Source organism: Aedes albopictus, chromosome 2 (assembly GCF_035046485.1).
Source record: "Aedes albopictus strain Foshan chromosome 2, AalbF5, whole genome shotgun sequence".
Taxonomy (NCBI): domain Eukaryota; kingdom Metazoa; phylum Arthropoda; class Insecta; order Diptera; family Culicidae; genus Aedes; species Aedes albopictus.
Window position 1 is genome coordinate 265437808 of NC_085137.1, and position 25130 is coordinate 265462937.

General features: G+C 37.5%; 1 protein-coding gene and 1 long non-coding RNA gene across 10 annotated transcripts in view; one reads left to right on the forward strand and one right to left on the reverse strand.

Moving 5' to 3' along the window:
- The window catches only part of LOC109407097 (neuronal acetylcholine receptor subunit alpha-7), a 349591-nt gene that overhangs the window by 139768 nt on the left and 184693 nt on the right, over positions 1 to 25130 (reverse strand). The window lies entirely within an intron of this gene.
- LOC115268593 (uncharacterized) lies at positions 17006 to 18180 on the forward strand. Its single transcript, XR_003898366.2, has 3 exons — positions 17006 to 17287; positions 17349 to 17610; positions 17671 to 18180. It is a non-coding gene; the product is annotated as an uncharacterized LOC115268593 (long non-coding RNA).

Consider the following 25130-nt stretch of genomic DNA (forward strand, 5'->3'; position numbering starts at 1 on the left):
GAATTCGTGAATAGTGCCAGTTTTTTTCTGCACACATTGAGCAAAAACCAATCATTGTTAGATTCAAGATTTGTGTAGGAATATATAATCACCAAACCCACCAATTACGCAGTATAGAATTGTTGTTGGTATTATGATTGTTGATTAAGGGAGGTAAAATATTCCATGAGTGTTTTAAAATTTCCAATATAGCTATGGTAAGCCTTTGAAGGGTTTTATGAAAAATCATAGGCTTGCATAGATATTTAAGGTCAAAAAAGTTGTTTTCGCATAAACTTTAGTTCGGAAAATACGCTTACGGGAAGTATACTATACGAATAGTATTGGTATACCAGAAACCAATGATTTGATGCAGAACAATATCAATAATCGTGGCTCGAAAGCTGTATGGACTTTTGCTGACGAAATTCATTGGATGTATTTGATGGCGTGAAATATCTAACATTTTTTTTAAATAAAACTGAATCTACTCAAAAGCTTTTTATTTGTGATCATAGAGTCACATCTATAGTTCCATAATCTATATGGTTTTCAGTGTTTTATCAATAAAAACTATCTTATTTTAGGCTTATTATGAGGAGTTAGCCTTATGACTGTTAATTTCTGACTACTGAGAGGGGAAACTGTTAATAATTCCAAAAATAATCCAGGTTTCGATATGAATTAAGTTGGTCCACTTGAATTGGGGAATTCTAAAAGCGATCCCAGGAAATATTTTTTCATAAAAAATTACTTTGAGTAAAATTATGTTTTGAATATAGCGCGAATGGACAATAAGGCTATGAATTTATTATGGTTTTGTGAACCATGTTTGTCAAGAGTTTAATGTCGTAACTTGTTTTGAGCATATCCTTGATGAATATAATTTTGTTTCTTGTGGAAATATCAGCTCGTAAGCTCTGAAATTTGCAAATGTTGACATTCATTGCTTTGTGCAGAATAAAATGGCATGAATTTCACAATCAGGTCAAAATTTTATCTTGAAGAAATAAAAACTGATTTTTTCATACTTTTCCTACAAAATACAATAAATAAGCTTCATGTGTTTCTTACAACATTTTTTCCTAGATTAAACCGTTTTTGATCTGCAGCCAATTGAAAGTGTACCGATTCTAAAGTGCGCAGGATTTATTACAGGCAAAAAATAAGTGTTTGCCTTCTATTTAAGCCACCTTTCCCACTATTGCTCACGAGGGTTTCCACCCTCAAGTGATAGTAAAAAGTATAATCTTTCAACTACCGACTGAGCCAGTTGCGCCATTTTGCGCCGGAAATAGTTACTTAAGGTGTACACCTTAAAATATGATAAATTTACCTATAACTTTTTTGTTTTAAGATATAAAGACTTGAAATCTTCGGAAGAAATGTGTATTTTGACGTCCTGAACAAGTTTGTAGAAGGTCACAAAACTATAGGATATTATCTGTTGAAGCTACACTAAACAAACTAGTTTTGAGGGTACTTCGAACAAAACGCTTCATATCTCGAAAACCGTAGGAGGTGGAGCTTTGACATGTTCTACAATTATTTTTCTCTTATTATGAGCTACAACTTTGCCGAAGACGTCAAACTGCTAAAAAAATATTTGAAAAACTAAAATTTTTATCTCACTTCTAGGGGGATTAATCATTTATTACATTTTATCAAAAGACGCCTTTTAACATGCAAAAAAACTTTGTAAAACACGACAAACCTCTAGAATCAACCTAAAAAAAGTTATTTAATTTTGATCGCAAAGTCATCGATTTCGAACACTGTGCGGGGTACCTTACTTAAATTATTAGGCTTTGGTAGTGGTTGAACTTGCTTGTGTTCTTTATCAAAGTGAGATGAACCAGCCTCGGGCTGAAAATCTCATAAATAAAGACATAAAAAAGAAAAAATTCTTTATCAAAAAAATCAGCAATTTTTTCATCAGCAGCTATTTAGCGATGTAAAAAGATACACAATCAGGATTTCCAATTTATTACAAAGACAGTCAACGCTCGTGATATTGTAGATGAATGATCGATGTACAAAAACCCATTTAAAAGATGTTCAAAAAATGAGTTTCTACCAGCTTTTCTCAAAATCGGACCATTAGTGGGCAGAAACGCGTCCGTAATCGGACTTATTTAGAAGCCGCTGGTTTTGAAACTCGAAATGATGCATTTTCCATAGAAAATGATTTTCCATAGAAAATGGGCCAATAAATCGAATGGTGATGGTTTCATTTTGTGCAGACCTCGGAAAGGCGTTCATTTTGCCCCTTCTACCCTAAATCAGCCGTTTTCTATGGGTATACTTCCATAACTCTACACGCCGCTAATTTTTATTAGCATTAGCATTAGCATTAGCATTAGCGAGTCGCACAAATTCGTAGGTGGTACAGTCCTAGACCGCTGTTATGAGGGTTGCCTCCTTCCCGTCCGAACCAAAGCACAAAGATGTGGGACTAATCTCTGACTCTTAGACAAGACTGACGCAATCCTCCAATGGCCACGTCCTTGCGACTGCTGAGGAATGGGAAAGGATGCGATGGTTAGTTTTGGACACCTATGAAAAATGTAGACATCTCTACGATCTCTCAGGCCTAGGTGTCACGGGATTGTTAGGTTGTTGTTAGTGGAAGGGTAAACTCCAAAGGATACGCTTGGTCAACGTTCAGGCACACCATTGTTAGACTGCTTTGAATCAGTTGTTTGCCCAATTCATCCTGTGTCCTCGTCATCTTGGTTGGATTACTAGCTACTTCGATTGGTAATCTGAAATGTAAAATAATATTAACATCGTACGTCAAATAAGCTACATATATTAGTGATACGCTCGCCACAGTTACATATTTTTATAATATGATTTATATCATACGATAAATTTACCTGAATCCTGTTGAAATAAAATATTAATTAGTAGTGCACTAAAACAAAATAAACTACAAAACACAAAAAGGTGAATCAAACTTTGATCTTGGAATATTTATAAATACGGTAAATATCAAGATCAAAATTTGATTTGGTAGATCTTACACCGCTCTACACGCCGCTAATTTTTATGTATATAAATTGACGAATATGATACTATTATGTTTATAGAGTAGAGTGATGAAGAGTTTATGCAGCGCTGAGCCTAATAAGTGAACCATTTTGCCCTATTTCACCCTAAATTTGTGGTTTTAATGAATGTATGCTCTAATTTCAATTTATTCAGATTTTTTTGTACATGAGTGAACAACTTACATGCTGTTATATCTAAAAAAATAAATAACGATGATATCATGCTATGTTTAGTCCAAGAACTGGCGTATTTTAACACATTCAACCCTATATTCGTAATATTTGTGAATATAACGTCTATAGCTTCAAATGCTGCAATAATTTAAGTTGATGATTGGAAAAGTTATATGTTATCAGCTCTACACTGAATGATGGTGAGGTCATGCTGTGACATGTCTAAGTAATGGCTTATTTTACCCCATATCACCCTATATGAGTTATTTTGCAAACAGATCTCTATAAATTAGTTTTATAGTTTTTTTACATATTAATCGACCAATTTGATGTTACCTGAATTAGATGGCAGTGATGAGATGTGGTGCTGAGTACAAGGAATGGTCCATTTTACCCTATTTTACCTTACATTTATAATTTTAATGACAATAACCCCCTAAATAATGCTGATGCTTTTTTTAACAGTAAATGTACAAACTTGATGTTTTATTTTAACAGAATTGGAAGGCAGTTATGGTATGCGGAGCTGAGTTCAAGAAGTGGCCCATTTTATCCTATTCCACTCTTGTGGAACTTTGATATTCATGTCCAAAAGGATTGCCCAACATTAGGGGCTGTCCATAAACCACGTGGTCATTGGGGGGGGTTTCGGCCAATGACCATTTTGTATGGACAAATAAAAAAATTTGTATGGACAAATGACCACGCGGGGGGGGGGGGGGGCTTGAAAAGTCCCAAAAAAATGACCACGTGGTTTATGGACAGCCCCTTATTGTCTACGGGCACAGCTCGGAGAGTCACGATGCACGACTTACCAGTCCGACGGTGTGGATAACAAAGAGGACGCTTGACTGTTTGGTCGCCTCATAACGGATGGAACAGTGTTGGCAGTTCATCCTTTTATGTGGATACTGTTTAACGGCCAACTGATGCCTGATCGAGGGACACATTGATGCAAGTAACAACACGAGCAATAGGGTGCATACCACATCCCACTTCTTCTCTAAAAAAAATGTTAAGTCAGGTGAAATAAATAGTCCCTTTTAAAAAGTTTCGAGGCCCCTGTTGAAAAATATCCCAATTCTTATATAGGTTTTCTTTTAATAATAATCACCACTTCATCTTAATCGACGAGATCCTGGCAGCTGTGATTTAACGTGGACCAAACCGTATTGCTTCTTCTACTGCCTGGCGTAACGTTCACCTGGGATAAATCTAGTCTCTCAGCCTGATGTTCCACAGTTTTTAACTGAGAGCCTCTATAGACAATGCCCACTTTGCAAGCATATATCATGAGCAGAGTTTGTTAAAACACAAATTCTCAAATCTCATGGTCGAGTGGTTTCACGCGCAATTCTTGACTCGCCAAACTCCCCGTCGAAAAAATCATGCATGAGTTGACTCGTGATTTCACTCATTGCTTTATTTCTTGGTGTTCTTATTATTTACAGCGAAGTTTTTAGGATTATATGATAGAACAAAGCAAATCTAGCGTACAATAACATTCCATACCGTTCAAATTCATATGGATTCGTTATAAAAGCGAACGAGATTTCAGCGCTTGACTCGTGAGAACGAGATTTTGCATGAACATCTCGCGCGTGAGAACATGATTCAGAATCACGTATGAGTTCGCTCACGCAGAAGCGGTTCATGAGTGTGCTTTAAGTGCGATTTAACCAACACTCATCATGAGACAGGCTCAAAGATACGCTATTCCCAAATGAGTAATTACTTGCTAGGATTAGTCATAGTGCCCTCGACGCAACCGTGACCTGCGCTGCCATGACTCTTCTGTGACATGTATGTTGCTTGAATCATGGGTTACGGAGGCAATCCATTACAATGGCGCATCCAAACTACATCGAACCTGCCAATATGTACCTTTGATCTATTATTTAGCACAACAACGCTCTGAGAAGCAGAGTGAACTCGACCATCTTACTGATCGTTTCTCAGTGGTAGCTGGTAGGTTTCACAAGCGACGTCAACAAGACTCAATCGCTGGATATAAACACGGTCATCCCGTCCAACTTCCAATACTTAAGCAGCCAAATAGCGGCCGATTGGCAACGAGGATGGCAGCTCCAAGACCGGTGAAGGTGTACTATTCAAGAGGCGATAGTTGCCAAAAAATGTATTGAAACCAGACACAGCAGTCTGATACCAAAACTCGAACATTCAACTCAGACGTGAAATTCGTGCTGCTGCACGAAAATCAAACTCGGTGTCTACCTACCAGTGAGAACACTGAATGGTCGCAAGTCAACAGATGGCTGCGATTGGTCGTGTTCAGGTAATAATTCCCTGCACAATATGAATGTTGAAAAAGAAATATACTTCCTTAATCGAAAAGGAAAAATCTCTTATGTATGATGGATTGAAACCGACATGCTTTGTGTGTGAATCGGAATCATATCAAAAGAAGACTTGTCTCGTTTTTGAAGGTCGTCGCAATACTCATAAAAATAAAAATCAAACAACAGAATAATAGTCACGACAACAGCAGCAGGATACTGCATGTGAGCGCCCTCTACTCAACATGAAATTATTTGTAGTATTATATTCAAAATTTATGTATGTAGTAAAACGGGAAAATAATTAAAAAAAACTTTTATTAATAAAAACTCTAACTATATGAATACTGTTCCCAAAAGCGATGTGCTTCGAATCTCAAACAGCAGTTTCTGTAATAAGCCGTTTTGTATGACTCAAACAGATTCCCTGAGTTAATGTCTTAAACCCAAAGAACGTACAGAATATTTAGTAAACCTATCTTGGAGCCAGCTGTTCATTGTGCCAGATTGGGGGCCCATCAATAAAGTTGTGTTACTACAAGACACGCCTCCTGCTCCCCAAGAATCTAAGTTTTGCCATCTCAAACATCAGAGTTTAATTACATAAGGCCATGTCACACCGTTTCACTGCCATCGTACTGCAAAGTAAAATCGATCTTGCATCCAGCTTTAATATGGAGCAGTGGTAATGAAATCCCGACCAACACCCTGCTTTGTCCACATGATATTTGTTTGTGTCTAATCTTTTACCAAAGATTGCTCCATCTAATCTGTCAAACATCTTATCGTGTGTTAGATTCATATGATTCAATCAGAAGTCTCATCTGATGGCATAACACACACGCCTTCCTCCATTGATGTTTCAGACCTGTTCTGCGTTATATCAGAGGTCCCTTCTGAAATATATTGTAACTGAGCGTCCCGCCTCGTGCCACTTTATTATGTCATCTCAGAAGTCCCATCTGAAGTATATTGTGACTGAGCGTCCCGCCTTGTACCATTTCATGTCCATTTCCTATCTGATAAAATAGTGTTCACCGAGCGTCCCGTCTCGTGAAAATTCTTAGATGTCCCATCTAAGACATAAGTTCCACAAACGTCCCGCTGTGTAGCATGTACAAAAATCTAACCAGATGTCCCATCCGGAGTTTTCTAGGCTCATGATGCATCTCCGACCCCATCCTATTTGGGGGGAGTTTTGTCTTCTTTCTCGACAGGCGTTGCTACTAAACCTCATTACGCGTTTACATGGATACAAAACGATCCTTCAATGCCAATCATAGCAGTAAAATCTTATATTCAGTGATAATAATCACTTTGAAAATCAGTATGCTTAAAATCTGAATGTATCGCATCATCACCAGATATTTACTCAGGGGCGAGTGCAAGTAACGCAAAATTAGCACGTCTTGAGTCAAATGAAACAATGTTTGAAAAATAACAGGGCTTGGAATCAAGCATCGTCGTCACACGGCGTTATTCAAGTTATCATTTTTCCATGAAGCGATCCAGTTACAAGCGTCGTTCATTAAAACGAAACCAAACAAAATACGAAGTTCAATTTGATCATCAATCGCACCACTACTACGAATCGATCTCTGGTCATTCTGCCTACAAACAAACAACTGCCGTTCACACAGGAATGTTTGTTTATATTCACTTTCCCGCAGCTAACAAAGAAATTACTTGTCAACCCTGCCCTTCTGGATCGTTGTTATTCCTGTACTAAACTCACTCTTGTAAAAAACAAGCCCATGCTCGTAGCACAGCTTCCATTTTAGAGACAGGAATATGTACGACATACAAGAACTTCAACCAAAATACTCACGTCACAAAACCCGCGCAAACAAGAAAAAAAAACACTCCCCAATGAGCCACTTTACGAAATGACAACAATGTTGATGATGATATTGATTTTCACGGGTTATTGGACACTACCTCCTGTCAAAATTCATTCATAAAATCGGCTCGTAAAATAGACTATTGTAGGGCACATTCAGCACAACCTCATTGGAACAAAAAACAACACGGCTGCTTCTGCGCCCGACGTTCGTTCCGATGAATCCGCCTGACGCAATATGGCTGACGACCTCCGTTTACATTTCTGTTAGTTTTTCTTTGTAGTAAGCACTATTTTCACTATTTTTTTTTTATGCTGGGAACCCTTTTGTTTTTCGTATTTATTAGCCGCAAATAAGGCGGCTAACCTGGCAGGATAGCCATTGTGGAACTTTGATATTCATGTCCAAAAGGATTGCCCAACATTATTGTCTACGGGCACAGCTCGGAGAGTCACGATGCACGACTTACCAGTCCGACGGTGTGGATAACAAAGAGGACGCTTGACTGTTTGGTCGCCTCATAACGGATGGAACAGTGTTGGCAGTTCATCCTTTTATGTGGATACTGTTTAACGGCCAACTGATGCCTGATCGAGGGACACATTGATGCAAGTAACAACACGAACAATAGGGTGCATCCCACAACTCTATATTTAGAATTTTAGTAAAAATATCTCTCTAAATCCGATACTGATTTTTTGTATTGTAATGTTCAAATTTGACGTTATCAACTTTACATAATGGGAAGGTATGTGGTGCTTCCAGAGGGATTCTATAAGAACCCTGACAGTGATACCAGTAGAATCCTGACAGGTATTGTAGGGAAAGCTTGGCGGGATAACAGGAAAATGCTGATAGGAATTCTGGGAAAAAATTGACATGAATTCCGGAGGAACCCTGACAGGAATTCCTTAGGGATCCTGACAGGAATTTCGGAGGAATCCTGGCAGGAATTGCGGAGAAATGCTGGAAAGAATTCTGAGGAATCCTAACAGGAATTCCGATGAAAACCTAACAAGAATTCCAGAGGAATCCTAATAAGAGTTTCGGAGGAATGCTAACCGGATTTCCGGAGATATCCCAGCAGGATATCCGGTGTAATCTTGAGAATTATTCCGGTGAAATCATAACAGGAATTCCGAAGAAAACCTAACAAGAATCCTGACAGGGGCTCCAGGCAAAATCCTGACAGGAATTCCAGGGGAATTAGGACAGGGATTCCAGTGCAAATCTGGCAGGAATTTCACGGGAATATTAGCAATAATAATTTCTGCAGAATCCTGGGATTCCAGTGGGAATCCTGACGTGAATTTTAAGTGGATTCCTGGCAGTAATTCCTTCAAAATTCTGATAGAAGTTCTAGCGTAATCCTAATAGGGATTCCTGAGGGTTCCATGTACAGGGGATGGCCAAATTGTTTGGGATAGGCAACTTTTTTTTTCTTTCGCAAAAAAGTTCAACATGCTGTAACTTTTCACAGAGTGCATCAAAAATTCTCAAATTTTGACTGTTTGTCAACCTATTGTGCATCATTGACACAAATTTGAGCTCGATTGGTTAATCTTTCGCGAAGCTAGAACAGTTCTCGCAAAACACTATTTTTAGACAACTAATTTTTAAGCTGTATATCTCGGAAACCACTGAACTGAATTGAATGAAATTTTGAGCGATTCTTAACAATATATTACTGCTTGAAAATTACTCAAAACAAAGGTATTTTTTAAACGTTGGAAAAACTTATGACGATTTGACATTTTCATACATATAGAGGAAAATGAGTCAAATTTACAATACCGCACAAAAAATGCTAAATGTGTTCTTCCTTTAAACTAAATGGGCTCTAATATATGTTATTATAGATATCTTAAGAACAGAAGTAGAAAATCTTTAAATATCAATAATAAAATTAAATGAAATAGATGTGAAAAAATTGATTTTTTTTTGAGAAAGATTCTAAAAGTGTCAATCCATCATAACTTTTTTCAACGTTTGAAAAATACCTATGTTTTAAAGAATTTTCAAGCATTACTATATTGTTTATCAACAAAATTTCTTTCAATTCAGTTTTCTGGTCTCGAGATATGACAGCTTAAAAATTAATTGTCTAAAAATGGTGTTTTACTAGAACAGTTCTAGCTTCGCGAAAAATTAACCAATCGAGCCCAAATTTGTAGCAATGATGCACATATAAACAGTCAGAATTTAAGATTTTTTTATGTACTCTATGAAAAGTTACAGCATGTTGTACTTTTTTGTGAGAAAAAAAATGTCTATCCCAAACATTTTAGCCACCCCCTGTAGGTATTTCAGTGATAATCCTGACAAGAATTCCAGTGTAAACCCTGACAGAGATTCCAACTTATATCCTGGCAAGGATTCCAGTTTAAACCATGATCAGTCGGGACTCCCTCAGAATCCCAGCAGGATTCTCCTGGAATCACTGTTTGGATTCCCCTGGAATCACTGTCAGTATTCCTCTGAATCTCTGTCAGGATTCCCCTGGAATATCTGCCAGTACTCCTCTGGAATCCCTGTTAGGATCAAGCTAGAGTTACTTCCAGGATTTTGGTGGAATTTTTACCAGGATTCCGCTAAGATTCACGGCAGGATTCCCACTGAAATAGCAGTCAAGTTTACCACTGCAATCCTTCTCAATTCTGTTAAAATAAAACATCAAGTTTGTACATTTACTGTTTAAAAAAAGCACCAGGATGATTTAGGGGGTAATTTTCATTAAAATTATAAATATAGAGTGAAATAGGGTGAAATGGACTTGGGTGAAATTTCTTGAACTCAGCACCACATCTCATCACTGTCATCCAATTCAGGTAACATCAAATTGATCGATTACTATGTAAAAAAAATATATAAAACTAATTTATATACATCTGTTTGCAAAATAACTTATGTAGGGTGATATGGGGTAAAATAAGCCATTACTTAGACATGTCACAGCATGACCTCATCATCATTCAGTGCTGTAGATCTGATACCATATAACTTGTCCAATCATAAGCATAAATTATTGCAGCATTTGAAACTATAGACGTTGTATACACCAATATTACTAATTTAGGATTAAATGGGTTAAAATACGCCACTTCTTGGACTAAACATAGCATCGTTATTCAATTTTGTAAATATAATAGCATGAAATTTGTTTATTCGTGTACAAAAAAAAATCTGAATAAATTGAAATTACAGGCATACATTCATTAAAACCACACATTTAGGGTGAAATAAGGCAAAACGGTTCACTTATTAGGCTCAGCACTGCATAGGGTAATTCATGTATTTTGGACAGGCTGAGGACCATGTTGGAAAAATCGTCTCCTAGCTTTCTTAGAAAGCAATTGATTATTTTGCAAAGTTACTAATACGCTTATAATATGATTGTACTTTGCGTTCCTGGTGACAAAAACCTTAACGAATGCATTTTAAGCTGAGAAAATTACAATTTCCAATCGCCTGTTAGAATTGCATTTTGGACACCGAATATATGTTTTGGACACCCTCAGGTATATATAATTTGGACAGGGCAATTATCTCAATGTTTAGCCATAAATACTGCTAAATCATGGAAGTAGCATCAATTAACAAATATTTTCTTACAAATAATCAAATTTCTCCGCTTAACAGGCATCTATTATGAAAACTATTACAGTTTTTGCTAAAATCGATTAAATATTGCCAGACCCACAGAATACGCCTCCAAGTATGCAATCGTAAAGCATTCCCATGTATTTCGTCAGGTGACCAAAATATATTTACAGTAGAAAACTTGTAATGTATTTTGGACACCATCTATTTTAAACGTTCTAGATGAATGCTAAGAGATTGGCTGCCTAATTCTTCTTTACTGAACATTTTTCTTTGCAATAAGGCTTTTAAATTTCTTATGATTATTAGTTTAACGATTTTGAGGTGAATATTTTATGTGACTGTGGAGTGTATGTCGTCTTGCATACCTGTGCATTTGACGGGTTTTAGTGAAACAATTTACATTTTCGATAATTTTTAAGTAAATTCTTAATTGTTAAGCGTATTTTCAACGTAAGTCAATAGAATAGGGTCTATTTAATCCAATAATCGATATTGAGAAGTATCTACTTTTATTAGCTCTCAGAAACAAGACATACATCGCCGTGCATGTCCAAATTACATACATGTCCAAATTATATGTTTTACCCTAAACTCTTCATCACTCTACTATATGAACATAATAGTATCATATTCGTCATTTATGTATATAAAATGATTAGCGGCGTTTAGAGTTACGAAAGTATACCCATAGAAAACGACTGGTTTAGGGTAAAATGGGGCAAAATGGACCCTTTTCCGAGGTCTGCGAAAGATGAAACCATCACCATTCGATTAATTGGCCCGTTTTCCATTGAAAATGCATCAGTTCGAGTATCAAAACCAGCGGCTTATAAATAAGTCCGATTACGGGCGCGTTTTTGCCCACTGTGGCATTGTGAGACGTGCCTTATCAAATTACGGGAAAGTGAGCCTAAATTAAGAGTTTGATACAGAAAAGTTTTATATCCCACGTTACAAACTTGTGTAAAATTCAGTAAAAGTATCTGATTTAAAGATTAACAGAAGATTATTTGAATTCCACTAAGAATTTGCATCCTTTGACAGATACGTATTCCGACCTCAACTGTAAGGTCGTCTTCAGTGTCTTGTACTTGACTCGACTGAAGAGATCTATCGCATTCTACACGTCTTATACATCTTAGGTAAAAAGAATAGGTAACTTAATCTAGGTAGTTTTTTTTTCTTCTCCCGAGCATGCAAAAACTGAATATTTTTAATTTTTTATTGCTTTTTCGATATTTTTTATTGTGAATTTTCTAATTTATTATGGAAAAATCGAGTTTATTTATAGAAAATTCGTAGTTATTTGGTGGGAAAAATGACTTTTTTTATTGCAACAGTTGAATTATTCATTGCATTTTTGACGTTTTTTATTGCTCAAAAATCAATTATTTATGGAAACTTTTGATTTATTTATGCATTTTTCAATTTGTTTATGGAACTTTTGTTATTTATTACTGCTTGCACCCCTGTTTCTTCACTGGGACTTTTCGAATTACTTATGGGAAATTGTGTATTTATTATGGAACGTTTAATTGTCTGCCTGTGGATGAGAAACAAACAGACGATGTTTTTAAGATTTTGTACAATCATCACCAATTTTCATTCGCATACTAGATGGTTCTTTTCCGCTACAATTCAAAGTTCTGTGAGGATAATTATGAAACTTCGTGAGCAGTTATGATACTTATAGAGACACTTTCTTGCAAAATTTCATCAACTTTAATCAATTGTATTGAAAGTTACTGGTGTTGATAGGGGATAGTGTTAGTGAAACTGTTTCATGTTTTTTATGTGCGATGTTTGCCCATTTATTACTTTTGAATATCTCTGTCAATTTTCATGAAATTTTCACAGAAGGTAGTTGATTATGTGTATATTGTGCCTGCAAAATTTGATGATTATTGGTGTAGTACTTTCAACAATACAATCGAAACAATAAGGGGTGCTCACTAATTCACATTGGTCGGGCTCCATACAAAGGGGCGGCCAAAGCTCTCAAAAAACGAAATTGATATTTTTAAACATTATTTCACCTTATAACAAAGCTAATGTATTGTAGTTTTATGATTCTGAATTAAAAGCATACCAGCTTTTGTATTTCAATGACATGTTCACCGCCAAAGTGGCCTAAGTCATAAAATTGAAAAATGAAACATTCGAAAAAAGTAAAATAATAATATTTTGAGAATGGAATATATGTTTAATGTTATCCAGCATATGAAAGCTTGTTGTTGGGCTGTTTGAATGCACGTATAGTGCAAAATTAATATGTTACAAAACTTTTCAAATTTTCATATATTGTACCTTATGATTTTTGGTAATTTTTAGGTTAAAAAACGGTTCGTGTCGCCACGTGTCGCCGCAATTTCGAATAGTACATCCTAAACATCATGCTTAGGGCTGCATAAAAACGTTTAAACATTTTGCAGAAATTTGCAGTTTTTCAAATTAGAGCTATTTAAAAAAGTCATGTTTTTTCATATATTTTATGTTATTTTTCCATTTGTGACTGAAATAAAATTTATCTTCCCACATTTTTCACACGTTTTGAACAAACTTGATTGGATTTGATCGAAAGTTGATCATTTAATTAAATTCAAATTGATTTTCTAACAAAAAACGCAAAAAATGTGGGGTTTACTGTTTTTTACCATTTTTGAAATTATTGAGGTTACGTAGTTTTTGAATACCCCTTTTTAAACACTAAAAATACGATATAACATATCTAGACAACCTATAACGTCGATTAAACACATAAAAAGAGTTTTGGCCGAACTTTATCTTTTTCCGACCATTGTGTAATTGTTGTCTGAAGGGCTAAAATCACGGTCAGCCCCAATATATGTTTCAACTATAAAATTGTTGATAGTGCATCGATTTTTTTGAAATTTTGCCTATGTAAGTAAAGTAGATTGAGAGGTTTGTGTTCAAAATTTCAGTCATTTTCTTTATCGATTTCAAAAGTTACAGTTCTGACAAGTTAAACCAAGGGCTGTACAAAATTCAGTTGCTCGCATTCTACTGTTTCATTGCTACAACAAAAGGTACTCCACCGATTCACATGAAATTTTGCAGGTGAAATGAACACATTTTAAGATATTATCAGGCAAAATTTGAGCAATTTTAAAGTATCTATTGCAGAGCTACAGCCATATTTCTGTGTCCCGATTATTGCGGATACAGGCTTTAGAATGCGATGGATCTCTTCAGTCGAGTCAAGTACAAGACACTGAAGACGACCTTACAGTTGAGGTCGAAATACGTATCTGTCAAAGGATGCAAATTCTTAGTGGAATACAAAGGAACCGTACTTAACCCGATTTTCTTTTTATTTACAGATATTCCCCTAACAAGCCCAGGTTAATCATCATCAGAAGATTATTAAGTTGTGCAAAGTTCATTTTCTATAAAAGTGTAGATACAGTGACTAAAAAGGTGAATCACGTGTAGTCTGGTTTTCGCCTCATAGGTAATTTGAGTGATTCCTAATTAAAATATGTATCATTGGATGTAAAAGAAAAGTTCTAAAAACAGGAATTGTAACTTATTGGAACACAAAACTGAAGACGCGGAAGGCGCGCATTAAAACGAAAGAAAAGGTAGTATTCTAGTGTAGCTTTCTAGATAAGGGTGTGTTTTAATACGGTGTGTGGCTTAGCCACCACATGGCTTTTCTGGTTTGGTCTATTCCCAATCGATAAATAGTGAGGCCCAATCCGGGCGGAACGGTGCAACCTGGAGCAGTCGTGCTTGATTGACCTCGTGACGGTGATTTTCGCCAGTTCCCCTAGCGAGCGTGAAGCTGGAGGGTCAGTGAATCGACCCCGTGACTGATCAGCGGTGGGTCTGAGAACCGCAACGCGACGAGATCCCGTAGCCCAAGCCTGAGGAACCGTCAAGACCCCCAACCTCAACACGTGCCGGGACTATACACACGAGTCTCACGACGCAAACCACACGTGTCGAACACGTGGGCGGGAGGTCTCACCACGCAGATTGGAAGCTACAGACCACAGCAGAATTAGGAGCGCAGCATCGGCCGCCACGATATCGCAGGTACCTGTAAGTAAGCCACAAACAACACACCCGTAGTGATAGGGATTGCTAGGCCTAGGTAGATTTGTACGAAAATCGCACAAGCAACAAAGCAATACACACATGCTCCCTATCCACATGAGAAAAGTGAAATTTTAGTGTGGATGAGTTTATTTGAGTACGGAGAGAATTTGCTTTTAATTTTCGTTCGTTTTGAGATTTAGACTATTTCGGTTACAGTTTCGTTGGCGAGAGTTAGAAGTGAGCAAGATTGATTGGTGATCGGGTAATCGATTTTGGAATCTGGTAGATTCGAAAACCTGCCCTGAGTGTCTCTCTCGGGTTAGTCGGGCATACATACGATACTGGCATCCTTGTTGTCTGCAGGGTTGACGCTTAAGTTAGTATTGGAGATGATGATCTATAGACTGTTTCAGAAATTATAAATACACTTACGATTGACTGCCATTTCAATTTGAGCACAACATCCAAAAAAGTTTTTTCAATCTCTTATAGTAAACATTCTAACGTAGTAAATAATACCAATATTGTTGATGTTTCTTGTAAAAGTTAGAAGATAGGGCTCTGAAAACTAGATGATTAAAATTTGAAGTTGCACAAAGTGGTCAAAAGTATAGCATAGTAGAGTAGAAAAGAAAAAAAATCTCACAAATAAAATATTCAAGTTCCAAACACAATGAAAGTTACAGTGTCGATAAGAGAAGATTTTTCTCGATTGGTAAAGGTAATTTTCACTGGAATATTTGATCAAGAACCTTCATTACAGGCCTTCTATTGAGCATTGCAAACATTTTTGTTTCAAATTTCTCAACAACAAAGGTAGCGACAAACGTTTAGAAAACGAATGTCTTAATTACTGCTTTACTGCACTATTTTTTACAGTATGACAAACTTTTCCCTTTGGAGGATCAAATGAGCTTAAAAAAATATTTTTTTTTTCAATGAAATGTGTTCAGAAAAGCTAAGAAACTGTGTGGCAGTTCTTACGTTCCGTAGACCTAGAGACGAACCAGCCAAGGGCTGAAAGTCTCTTTAACCCTAGAAGGGATACCTGGGGTCCATTGGACCCCGGCGCCTTTCAGAGCTCGTCTTTGATGGAACACACTCAGCGAGGTGACGAAACTGAGGCCATGAAGGTATCCCTTTTAGGGTTAATAAAGACAATGTTCCGTAGAAATCCTCAAAAAATAAGAAACTTGATGTCAGAAAAAAATGTTGTGGAAATGCCTTCATCGATTTTTCCCAGATTTTAATGAAGGCATTTCCTAGGCAACTTGTTAAGAAAGCGAATATGATAAAAGTTACATAATTTCAGGCATTGAGTGATTAATAATGTCAAAATCATTAAAAAACACCTTTGTGCAAATTCAAATTTGGAGAATGAGATAAATTGCTCGATAACTCGACTATTATTCAATATATCAGGACAATTGAAAGGAAATATAAAAATATTGAGCACAATATGCTGTATTCTGAAGAAAGATGATAGAAATCATCAAAACGGTTCATTTTATTGAATAAACAAAGTGTATTTATAATTTCTGAAACAGTCTGTATTAGAAACCCCTTAACTTTACACCGGAAATCCGGATTTCCTTGCACCCACGGCCATCGGACCGGTCAAACTAAATATTTTATCGATAGATAATGGGTTTGTGAGTTAAATGAGCAAAAACTAAAATCGGTGGAAAATTGACGGAGATATGATAATTTTAGTTTCGTGGGTACCCGGGTACCCTGCCGGCATTCTACGGGTGAAATTCAAATAACTCAACGTACATATGTACAGATGGGTAAATTATTGGTTAAATTGGGAAAAAATCCACAGCTCAGGTGAGATTTGAACTCACGACCCTTATTCGCTAGACAAGTGCTTTACCAACTAAGCTACCGAGCCAATTAATGACCCGGCAACTTAGTTGTCATAAGGTTCAATTCTAATCTCATCGATCTATATCATCCTCCCCTAAACCCGAAGACCACTTTATCAACAAGACTGGGAGCTCTTCCATTTTCCCATATAAACGACCATCGACGCGAACGGCAGCGCCTCTGCTTAGTTAAGGTGGCAACCCAGCATCACGGTGGTAGTGAAATTTTCACCACTCTGAGATGGTATGTGTGCGCTCTTTCGCAGGTGCGTAGCTGTCAACTAACCAAAACAAACCATCTCTCCGCACCAAATTTTCTCATCCGGCAGCTCCCACTTTTAATTTATGTTTTAAAGCAAATTAACAGTATAAAAATACATACCGCCAACTCAAATTGTTTTACTGAACCGGTAAGTTCCTTCTATTTTATAATGGAAAGTGATTTGGTTTCACCAAGTGTTTTATTTCCAGCGCATAGTCCCGTGGCAAATCGAATCAACACCCGTCAGCTGAATGCAAAGGTTGTCAGGCAATGCAAATGTTTCCGTCGTAATCTGTGCCCGCAGTATATGGCCTTACCGATCGGTGCTCGAGCAGGAAATAGTGCATCAAATCCGAAGTGTCTCATGATTCTGGAATACTATTTGTGCAATGACTTCATAGCGGAGTGAGCAAACGATTCTGATACGAGCCAAGTATATGCCAGGACGAAACAGAAAATGATTCTATACCGGTAAATCAAGAAGTTAGCAGTACTAAAATCAATGGTTAGAAATTTTGTTTTGTTTTTCAGCTCTAGTTTCGATCATTATGGAAACGATGACTTTCCCCGGGCTTCGCTCTTCAAAATTACCTAAAGTTATTGGGTCATGATATCCAAGTCGATGTAGACGATACTCAGGCATGGTGGCATGATGCAGAGCCTGGAATACCTGTTTCAGCGAGCTATCTTACGCGCTGTGTTAATACGCTACATCTTGTTGACACTTTTCGGCCGGAAAAGAGCCTGCTACTCAACTTGCTATTATATGCACTACCACAGAGTTTTTTTTGTTTTTTCATTGAGCGCACATCGCGTAGAGGCCAATCCGTGATTGGATGAAGTCCGATTCTCTGTGCAAATTGGACAAAGAACCTATGAATGGGTTTTGGCGCCAACCCTGATTGTGGACAGATCGAGAGCTTCTAGCTTTGATAATGTCGAAAGCGATGCTAGCTTCGTCTTAACGGTCATCAGTGTAGTACAGATTTATTATAAAAGGACGATGCAAAAATTGAAATAAAAAACTTTTGTGGGATATGATTTATATATTTTAAATTCAAATGATCGAAAAAATAAAATGAAACACAAAAAGAAAATAATGTACGCTTAAAATAATGCTCTTTTGTATGATTGATTTCATCCGTTACAACAGATATGAAAATTACCGTACTTTATCGATGAACTCCATCAATCCTGTTTATTTCTTAGTGAGTTTTGCTTTCTTGGCCTGAAATCGTTTAATAATCAATTATTTTAGCAAAACATTTAAATATATCAACCTACCTTAGGTAACGATGACTTTTTTTTCTTTGAAGGAGCCTTTTCATCGTGATCACTCGGTTCTTGTGCGAGCAGCTTTGAAAATGTAACGATGTTCAGCTTTTTTGCTTTCTCATGCTTTTTCAATTTTCGTTTCGACTGGGCTTTCTCGTTGAAGGTATTGTTCAACTGCCCAATTTTACATGCTATAAGCATATTCACGTACTTATTCGTGATACGAACAGCACATGATGTACAAAGTACATCAAGTAGTAATTTTTCTTCTGTGCCCAGGTCGCTACCACTTTCACCATCGGTTATGTTCTGATCTTTGCCAGCATTTTCATGATTCATTGCGAATCCAAATTTGGTGAGAATGATGTCCATCAGATCTTCCTTCACGCCAACGGTATCAATACGCAGCAGTAACATGAAGTGCTCTTCGAAAAGTTTACAAACGGTTGAAAAGTATTGGCATATCCTTACACCTGGATTGAAAATTCTGGATGCTTCGGTGAACTTCTTCAAACCGGCCAAAAATGTTACATTCTTGTTTATGTCATTGCTATCTGCTGATACGCGATCTACACACTCTTTGTGGCGAAGTTTGCTACAGACCCAACCAGTGGTCCAATGTACGTTAGCAAGCTGATTGACATCTCCGGTGTCATCCAACGTAATTTCGACATCTGCATCATCGTCCAGGTAAAACGGTCTCACATGCTTCTCTTTCACCATCTGAACTTTTGATAACTCCTGCTTGTTGATGAGGTACTTGCTGAGATCTGCCTCTACATTTCCTATCTTCTCGGGGAGTATCAAATGGTTAACTACGAGTGCTTTGTAGGCTGACGAAAATAGAGATGCATCTGGATGACAGTTGTTCCCATTTTTCCAACGAACTTGAGAAAAGAAATGTTCTAGGCAATCTTGACTAAGATTTCTAGTTCTCAGGAACTTGAAGCCATATTCGTCGTGTAGTTCTTTCCAAATCAATTTCAACGAGGAGATGTACAGAAGCCACCCTTCAATGAAGTAGGGTACACGAGACTGTTTTACCAGCGGTTTAAACTGTTTTTCCTAGAAGATGAAAGATTTTGTATGCTGATTGTTTTTATATAATTATATTTTTTTGTACCTTTTGCAGATCAAAGCAATCTTTGTCGATAAACTTCAAAGATCTCAGCTTGGTCTCCATTGCTTCGAACATGTTCCAGTGTGCGGAATACTCTTGGATGGGTCGTTTCATAGCCTAAAATAATTTGTGATGGAAGCACATTTAAGAGAATTCAAATACCAATAGTCGAATCACGCCAACTCGTCCTCTGGGCTCCTGAAGTTTTAATATTCATGATAATCTGTCCAACTTCCGTAAATGTTTTATATAATCAGTTTTTGTTTAGCAATCTCAAGTTTCGGACGAATTGGCGTGAAATTAGTCTAATTTGGTTACCTTCGTTGTGTTGAAGTTCGACGAATTAGCAGCATCGAACAGTTCATCGAAGTCTTCGCAATACTGAGCTGTGAATAGTGCGCCGTCCTGTAGTTTGTTCGTTTCCACATATGCGCGTAGGCCTACTGCAACGGAACGGCTGAGTGTCTGTGCAGCCAATCCTACGTTCATCTCCGCAAACTGAGCAAGTTTAATGTGGTCGTAGCTCAATCCAGGTACCGTACGAGGTGTATGCTTTACGTCTTCCCAGTAAAGATCAACAATGTGCTGAAAACTACACACTCCACCGTTGTATACCGCGTTATGCTTCAGCAAATTATTCCTGGTCGATTTGTGAAGATGTGGGGCATCCGGCATGCAGTATATACGGTTAGTCCTCGATCCCATCCAAACATCGAAGTATGGCTTTTCAACAGACACGTGATACTCTTTCGTGAATAGTGCACGATTAATCGAATTTTGGTCACACACTAGAACTTTGGGTGTGAAACCGGATGCCATAACCAGCTGAATTGCTTCATCTACTATGAGCTTCAGATCCTCGCTTTTCATATCTTTACAGAAGAAATAACCGATCGACTGCTTAAAGCCCGACCTGATCGACTTGATCATTAGCACTAGTGCTGATTTAGCACGCACATTTGTGCTTATGTCTGATTTACCCGGTAGTTTAGTTGGAAAGCCTTTAAAATAGTCAGGCTTTGCGTTTCCGAAATAAGTTATTTTTTCTGTTATGGCCATTTCGTCGAAGAAAATTGAAACAAGCTTTTCCTCCTCTGATAAAAAACTTGCCTTGATTTTCAACAAATTGAAAATGTTTGTTGAAAATCCTTCGCCCACGTCTATTTGTGCAAGCCACTTCCGTAGAGTGCTAACAGATGGAAAAGCAAAAATTTGTCTCATTTGCTTATATGCCTTAACGGAGCAGTAGTGGAGGATTAAGGCAAGGTGTTTCATGGAATCGGAATACCTTGCCCCACCAGACTTCCGAAGCTTATTTGCTTGCAGCTCTAAGAGGATCGGATCTACTAGTTGATCTTCATCCTGCTTTTTGACCTGCTGCTTCAAGCGAGCTAGTTCGGATCGTAGCTTTTTAATACGGACATCTTTTTTATGCATCTTCTTGGTTTTCTTCCGTAATTCGCGCTTAAGCCTCTCTTCGCGCGCTTCCATTTCGACCATTTTCTCTGCGATCATTATGCTTCGGAATGGGTCGTTTAGATAGTCGTGATCATGTTCAATTGCGGGAGTTACTCTCTTCATGACTGGTGCATTCGTAACATTGACATCGACTGTGTCCGAATCCAAAACTGAACCTTCTTCGACTTCTGATTGATCATCCTGCGAATGACCGGCAATAGCACAGACGTATTCGTTCTCACACGTCCCGGTTTCAAAGTCAAAATCCATCGGGCAGTGCTCTTCAACAACGGAACAAAACGTATCACTTTCCGGGTCGATCTTGGGTACAGCATAGTTGTAAACGCTGAAGGAGTTGACTTGTTAACGAATTCAATCAACAAATTAAATACAACAAACAATGTAACTTACCCTTGACTTTTGTTATCGACGTTGAGAAAATCTGTATCTTCGAAGTGGTCTTCGCAAATGTAGGAATTCTCTGGAAGATCGATACCACAAGTGGCTTCAATTATGGTCCTCCAGATAGTTCTAAACTCAATCGAAGAAACTGATTAATATTTTTTAGCACCAAAGTATTGATGTGCATTATTTTACCTGTTCTTCGTCGATAAATTAAAAAAGGATTTATCCTTCAAATGTGTACTATTTGTACAAGTAGGAATGCAGCACCGTTTGTACCCCATTATTTAGATAATTTTAAAACTGTATCTAGCAAATCTTTCCAGCATCGTTTGAGATTTTGTTATTCTACCAAACGAGATGGGTCAACTGAATTGGTAAACAAAAAGTGACAGATAGACGACCCCATGGCTGTGTTCGTGTACAGGTATCAAAACTCACTCACACTGACAAAGGATAGTTCCACCTTATCTCGCGGGGGCGCTGCTAACAGTGTCTCCCGATTTTTGGCAGTGTTGCAAGTCTTCTTGATAAAGTGGTCTTCGCCTAAACCGCAAATATAACCATCTCTGTTGTACATACGTACGAAGAGCGAAAGCGATTTGTTTATTGTTTGAAACTGTTTGCCTATCGTACAGGCAACGCTTCCTCAACCACTTGTAGAGGAAGAACAATGCTACCTGGAAGGCGATCAAACGCGTCGTTCGCATTCTATTTGATACGACGGGTAACTACGTAGAGGTAGATGCTCGAAAACGACTCACTTGAAGTGCAAATTTTCGGTAATACCAATGCGTGTGATCAAATTATGAAATTCAAATAACTCGAGCATCTACCTCTACGTAGTTACCCGTCGTATCAACTAGAATGCGAACGACGCGTTTGATCGCCTTCCACACGCTAAGGCCGCTCAGCACTAAAGTGCATAATTTCCAGACTACACCAAAAATGTGTAACCCTTGCACATTTACAAAATCAGCTCCAGTGTCCGCAAAATTGTTAAAATCGCAAAAATTTTTGTACGCCAATCTAGGTAGGATTACTAGTGACCTTGGAAAACAAAAAAAAAATCAACATTTCGCATCTAGAAGAGTGTACGAGCTGTTTTTAGAGAATGTGTAACTGCTACACATTTTTGTGTGGTCTGGAAATTATGCACTTATGAGTAGGTCTTACACATTTTAGTGCTGAGCAGTTTTAGCGTGCAGGTAGCATTGTTCTTCCTCTACAAGTGGTTGAGGAAGCGTTGCCTATACAATAGGCAAACAGTTTCAAACAATAAACAAATCGCTTTCGCTCTTCGTACATATGTACAACAGAGATGGTTATATTTGCGGTTTAGGGGAGGATGATATAGATCTGAAGCGAGACTAGTCAATACGTAGCTCGATATGGGGCCAAAACGGACCAGCTGCTGATTGGTTGATTTCATGCTATTAAAAAAAGCAAAAACCATCCGACCGTTACCGTCCGCTTGTGCGCAGTGTTGTCAAAAGCGATTGTAAATACGGTTCGCATACATTTTCATTATGATAAAAGTGTATTATATAATAATGAAAGAGAAATAATTTCCCATTCGTAATAATTAATTAAATGTATTGAGAATTTTACAAAAAAAAAATCAACATTCAATAACTGTTATTATGGAGATTTTTCCACTGCTCGGGAGGGTGCTTTACCAATTCAAGCCTAGTCAAAATGAAGGATTGGAGCGTGGTTTGTTTTGTACATTATTATTTTTTTTTGTTAGAATTGAGCACTTATAATAACACCAAAAGAAGGAAATGAATCGGTGCCTTCTCGCTTGCTTTCGATGATGAATTTGGGAGTGGTCCTATTTTGAACAATTTGGCCATTTGAAGCTTCTTCTTGAAGCTGATCCTACAAAAATATTAAGCTCCAATCAAAACTGAAGACGTTTCTTCTTGTCAAAATGTAGGCCTAATCTTTCACCAGGAAGCAGAGTTACAGCATCTCAACGGTGACTATTTTGTTTGAAAATCATGATACGTGATTAATTTTGAAGAAAATCTAGCTTTAGCGTTATGGTATTTATTTTTTTCAAAGAATTATGTTTACAAATATCATTTAGAACTAATCCTTCATTAGTTTTGATTTACGAACACGCTATGGACAATCAATGAGCCATTTTACGAGACGTTTCGGATCAGCTATCGCTCATTTCAAGAATGAAAATTTGACAGAAGGTTGCACCCAAGCCCGTGAGTGTTAATATCAATATCAACACTGTTGTCATTTCGTAAAATAGACTATTATGAAAGTTAACTCCCTTTGCCCGTCCCCCTAAACTCATGACAAAATTTATGGGCACTTCTCATTTATGTTTCATACGTAAAAAACTTTGATCTTGAAGCAACATAAAATGTTTGGCAACACTAGCCCGAACGACGATCGAAGCGAAACGTCAATAAACAACAAAAATTTTGGAAGAAAAGAAGATTAATAAGGAGCCAGTTGTCCGGTCTCGTCTCAGATATAGATCGATGAGATTAGAATTGAACCTTATGACAACTAAGTTGCCGGGTCATTAATTGGCTCGGTAGCTTAGTTGGTAAAGCACTTGTCTAGCGAATAAGGGTCGTGAGTTCAAATCTCACCTGAGCTGTGGATTTTTTCCCAATTTAACCAATAATTTACCCATCTGTACATATGTACGTTGAGTTATTTGAATTCCATAATGTGACCACACGGATTGGTATTACCGAAAATTTGCACTTCATGTGAGTTATTCTACGGGTGTTTTTTTTTCTGCTGGCCACACTACGGTTAAGTAATCAAAACAAAAACAATGGACGCCATGTTGAATCGAATGCTGGGTTGATGATTCTTAGTAATCCTACATTATAGAGATCTGCGGAGGCGGCCATTGTGAGCCAATCGTGCAGAAAGAACTGTCAAATTGTGAGCCAAATGAACAGGCTGATCGTTCGTAAGAAGGCGTCGATTGAACGGTATTGCAATCCGAACTAAATAAATTAAAATTATTTATTTTTAATATCGAGAAATTGACGGTATATGTAAGTTTAGTAAAAAGATAGAATTTAATTAATGCTGCTTTCAAAAGCTCAAGCTTATGACGAAACTTTTGTTGCTGCACTTCTCGAAAAAACTTTCATTGCTGCTTCTTGCTTCAGTTCTGCCGATATGTTTAGCTTAACACTTTGCAATAAATTTCGGATTTCATCGATTGCTCCGCTATTTTTTTTCAAAATTTTGAAAAAAAAAATCTACCATAATTAGAAAATGTAAACAAAACAACTTGAACCACTACGAAGTCACGCACAAAGTTTGAACATCTAGCTTTGCAGCAAGTGTTGGCAGCTGATGTAAACAAAATGAACAGCGTTGCCGAATCGACATATGTAACTTCCACTTATCTCTATGTAGAGGATTTTTAATGATTCTGGCCCTTCGTCACCCCCCTGTCGTGCACTGAGAGAGAGAAGACCAATAAGAGTATATTACAGGTGGGGAAGAAGAAGAGATGGCCATGTATTAGTAAGGTAAGAAAAATGTAAACACAAATAGTGACGTCACTATTAGACACGCGTTCTTATGAGAGCTCGCTTTGCTTGTAGTAGTGACACCAGACACGGATCTCATGCACACGAAATATCTTCTTCCCCACCTTTATTAGACTCTCATTGAGAGAAGACAGCTCACTGACAGCCATGATGTTTACATTTCTAGACTAACATTTGAAAAGGGCGGAACA